Here is a 4,819-nt window from a genome sequence, read left to right as displayed (position 1 = left end):
CTGGGGTTCTCCGGCGTGTTTTGATGTTGTGCCACTGCTGTGCACACGTTGTGCACAGTTGTTGGTATGCTGCGGTTTTAGCATTACATATCAACCTTAGCCTCTCTCTGCCTGATGGACAGGTATCTTTACCTACACACACCGTTCACATACTGTACAGATTCGTCATACGTATCGTGCGTTACACACCAGTACATGTCGTGGGTTCGACATACCTTTCCGGCCTTTTGTTTTGATTTCGTCTCTATTCAACTTTTTCTCTTTGTCTACTTTGTCTGCGTTCGGTATGAACATACGGTTTGAATATCCAGGGGGTCTTCCTTATATTCGTCGTCGCCTGATGCATGTGGGTTAATCAGGCCAATAGCTGTTCCTCGGTGTGTACTTATGCGCATATCAGCGGTGATCCCCTTTCCTTTCGTTCGTTCTGGCGTCGGCACTAGGCCATGGTTCTTTCCTCGTGTGGCCGTTGGTTATTTGCAATACCTTCGTGAGGATGGTATGTATTGTATCATGTTTGTGTGACTGCATCCGCTATGTGTGTTGTCGGGTACATTTCGCTGTGGTGTTAGCCGTGGATTGTGTGTGTTGGGTATGGTATTGTGTTCGACATGTGGGTCCCGTGTCCTGGCGGCGTCTGTCGATGGCGTTGTGCATTCAAATGTGTTACATGGCTGTTATTTTCCTGTACATAGCGAATGCATGGATGCATGAGCCGCTGCTAGTGTTTCCCAGGAGCTTGTTGTGGGTATGCGCTGTCATTCACTGCCTGCATGTGTTTGCTACTGTTTTAGCTGCTATCCCTTTGATATGTGCAATGGGGTATATCTGCGGATGTGGGTGGCAGATGCGGTGTGTGAGTCTTGCATTTATACATACCAGATATGCTTGTGTGTGTGCTCCATCCGTGCTTGGGGAGCTGCGGGTTACCTGTGTGGTCCTACGAGAATGTTTGTTTTGTTGATGTCGTCTGCTGTCGGTATCGCCTGCATGTGTGCTTCCTGCACGTATTCCTCCTTCACATCGGTTATATATCTGCGGATGTTCGTCCGTGCCTACCATCCATTGGCATTTTGTCGCTGATAGTTACGGTGATTGTGGTCCTATACTTGGGGCGGACTGTATGCTACCGGTAGCCTCCTATTCGTGTGCCGCTTGCTTACGTCACGGTCGTGGAACACACCGCGGTATTTACGGACCGTGACTGTTCACGATCGGTGCCGGGATGGCACATTCGTATTTTCGCCGTACATGCCTGATGCTGTGTAACGTTGCCGACGGACCGTGTGGAGTGTGCGTTATGGCCGCCATACCTACGGTGCGTGGTTTGTACATCGTCCTTTGCATCTCCTGTTTGCTATGGCCCTGTGGTACACTTTGGGACATTGCGCTTTGCATCATTTTACGTCGCCACGTGCATAGCCACTGAGGAGATGTCGGTACTACTTTGTGGGTACTGCTGTACATCCGCCTATGGTTCCTGTACTGTATGCCTATGCCCGTTACTACACTCCGCCTGTGTCATGTCACCTTCCTACACACTATACACTGGCACACACACTACACACACACAGCGGAACACCGACAACCTCACCTCACACATACACATATTGCCGCCATGGCTGTCAACCTTCTATTTCCGGAGTGGGGAACACACACAGTAGTAATGTGAAACACATGGGCATAATGTGGAACACATAGTAATGGCATAGTGACAACTTCAGCTAAGTAGGTCATAGGTTGATTATGATATGCTGATTTACTTACAGTGAAGAACCTTTACTAACTTACTATGAGTACATTCTATTTACCAGGATGTCATTTATATACATTCCTAACAATGGTTGTTTGAGAGACATTTTCAATGTGGAACTTGGAGGAACTGCGAGGAACATGCACTGTTTTACACCCCAGATGAGGTCGTTCCTCATAATGTCGTACACTTCACTGGTATGCTTTCCGCTTTCGCACCGGCGGTTGGACACAATACCTCGTTGGCGCATCGCGGTGGCGGCGTGTATCTCCGCACTCATGTCCTATGGATATGACACGCACATATGTAGGGTTGCCACCTTTTCAAATGGCCAAGGTGGGACATTTTTAGTAGGTCGTCAGGTTTTGCATGCCAACACATACCCACGGCCAGTACAGAGGACAGCGATTCACTTGTGTGACGGAATACAAAGCTGTAGCATTACAGTTGCTTATTCTGTTTATTATCATATTTAGATGTTTCTTCTACAAAATAACTGTTTTCTGCAACTAATAAAGTAATTATGGGAAATGGTTTTGTCCTACAATCTCAGGACATTTGCCATTTTGTCATTGTTTTGCAGGACACAACTGCCCAAGGTGGACTGTCCCTCTGGCGTGGCACAGCTGGTCACCCTACACATGTCCCGTTACTGTACCGTGGTCCGGTGACCATCCCGACAGGCGGATATGTATTGCTGCAGGTTAACATTTCCATGGCTGGCGTTACCTGCCCTGCCCACCCTCCAGGATGATCGGGTTGTCGGTCACTATGTTTAATATGTGGTGATTTCGCGTCTTACTTATCTGTGACCTTGCATCCCTGGGTTCCATATTACCCTGTTGTCCTTTCTATCTGTGTATGCGTACATATATTTCTACATGTGTACTGATATGTATTTCCGTATCTGTGTATGCAAATGCGTACATGTGTGGTCGACTTGCGGCGATAGTGGCAGCATATGGCTACGCCGTGTGCTGTTGAATGGCGTGCGTTGAGGTGTTGGCGTTCCATGCTCTGCTGACTATTGGGTGTGCAGTGTTTGGCCGGTGCCTTTGTTGGAGTCACACATACGTCCGCACATACGGTACACATTACGGGCGGACATGTTTGTGTGGCGTCCATTTTACTGTGTGTGCAGGTCAGGAGGTGTCAGTCCATGGGGCCTACACTGTCAAAGTATGTGCTATCGTTCCCTCTTTGCCAGGGCGTAGGCATATTGGATGCGCCTCTGTCTACCTACTGGGGCTGGCTCAGTGTGTCCGTGGCGCCGCCGCCCTGTGCCTGTGCTTGCCCTGGCAGTTGTGGCGGGCTTGGTGGCCCTCCGGCATTATGTCCCTGCAGCAGCTGTTTCCGCAGAATCATATTGTGTAGCATACAACATACTATGAATATGTGGGCACTTGTGCCTGGAGAGTACTGCAAGGCTCCACCGGTGGTATCCAAGCACCGGAACCGTGATTTCAAGATCCCGAACACACGCTCTATGATTATTCTCGTTTGTGCGTGTGCCTCATTATAGCGTTCTTGCATGTGTGTGTGTGCATTTCTGATGGGTGTCATCAACCACGGCTCCAGTGCGTAGCCAGCATCCCCCACAAGGTGACCTTGTGTGATGTCCCCACTGGCGAATACCTGATACAGCTGTGAGGCATGCCAGATATGGGAGTCGTGGTAGCTTCCAGGGCTGCCAGCACACACATCCATGATAATGCCCTGCGCATTGCACACGACCTGGCAATTGATGGAGGTATCCCTTGCGGTTTATGTAGCGTCTACCCTGCTCCCCAGGTGGTGACTTGATTTCTATGTGCGTACAGTCTATCGCACCCAGGACCTCCGGTATTGTGCCACCACGGTGGAAGCGGCGCATATTGCTAGCCAACTCCTCCTGAGATGTGGGGAACTTTATGTGCTCATGGGCATGTGGTAACATGGCATCCAGGAACTGGTGTAGTACCCTGGATGCTGATGCCTGTGAGATGCCCATTATGTCCCGGTGGGCCTTTGAAAGGTACCTGTAGCCAGTATTCGCAAGCTCACACATACCTTTGTGTCCACTGGGATGGGCTCCCCTCTGTTGTCTCTTGTTCTCAGGCGGCCGGCACAGCTCCACTATTTGCTGTAACGTGTCCCTGTCCACCCTGTAGCGCTCTACTATCTCCAGGTCTCGCAGCCCTGGTAGGTCACCCTTGGTCTGAACACTCTCCTTCTCCTGTGAGGCCTACGGTGGTTGTCGGCACCACCCTCCGCAACTCCGTCTGTCTCTGCCACATACCTATGCATCACGGCCACGGCGGCACCCAGCATATACATGTTAAAGTTCCCGTCTGTTTACACCCTACGGTGCGGCGTTTGAAATCGCGCTGTGTGTTGTGCGCATTCACATTTATTACTGTTGTGCTGTATACCGGTGATGTCATTGGGTGTGTCTGTGCGGCCCTATCCATGGATTATTTCCGTGGTTTTACGCTTGCAGCTGCAGCGGTACTGCCTGTAGTGTAACATTACAGTTGCCTGCATTGCCTTCGCCTGGCATCTTACATTACTGCATCCTGCGCACATGGCATATGATGCATTTTATCTGCGACGCGGTTATGCTACCTCTGTACTTGGCTGTGCTATTTCGGTTCTTTGCTCTTTGCATTTCTACTACATCCCCTATTATCTTTGCTCTCATATGCCTCCCTTTCCCGTTCTGCAGGAGTCTGCATGCAGACTTATCAGCTGCCGGCGTTTGCCCTTCCTGCATTGATTGGTGTTAATTGCTCGTTACGGATACATTTACACTGCTTCCGCATTTCCTCGTATTCTCCGCATTACCTTCCTATATCCCTGGTTGTTGCCGGTGAGGCCGTCACATGACTGGTTTCGGGAGCGTAGTCGTCCTCGTGCACATGCATTTGTCTGCGCATTCTGTACTGTCAGCGCATCTATTTCCTAACACGCCAGTCATGATGCTGTAATGTGCATTGTACAGCCCAGATTTGCTGTCCTCAATATCCTTCCTCCTACAGTGGCACACCCTGTGTGGTTGACATGTATCTCGTGTAGGCCACTCCTCGG

Source organism: Protopterus annectens, chromosome 2.part0 (assembly GCF_019279795.1).
Source record: "Protopterus annectens isolate FY-2018-M chromosome 2.part0, PAN1.0, whole genome shotgun sequence".
In the NCBI taxonomy this organism is placed as follows: Eukaryota; Metazoa; Chordata; order Ceratodontiformes; family Protopteridae; genus Protopterus; species Protopterus annectens.
This window is presented reverse-complemented; position numbering follows the sequence as displayed.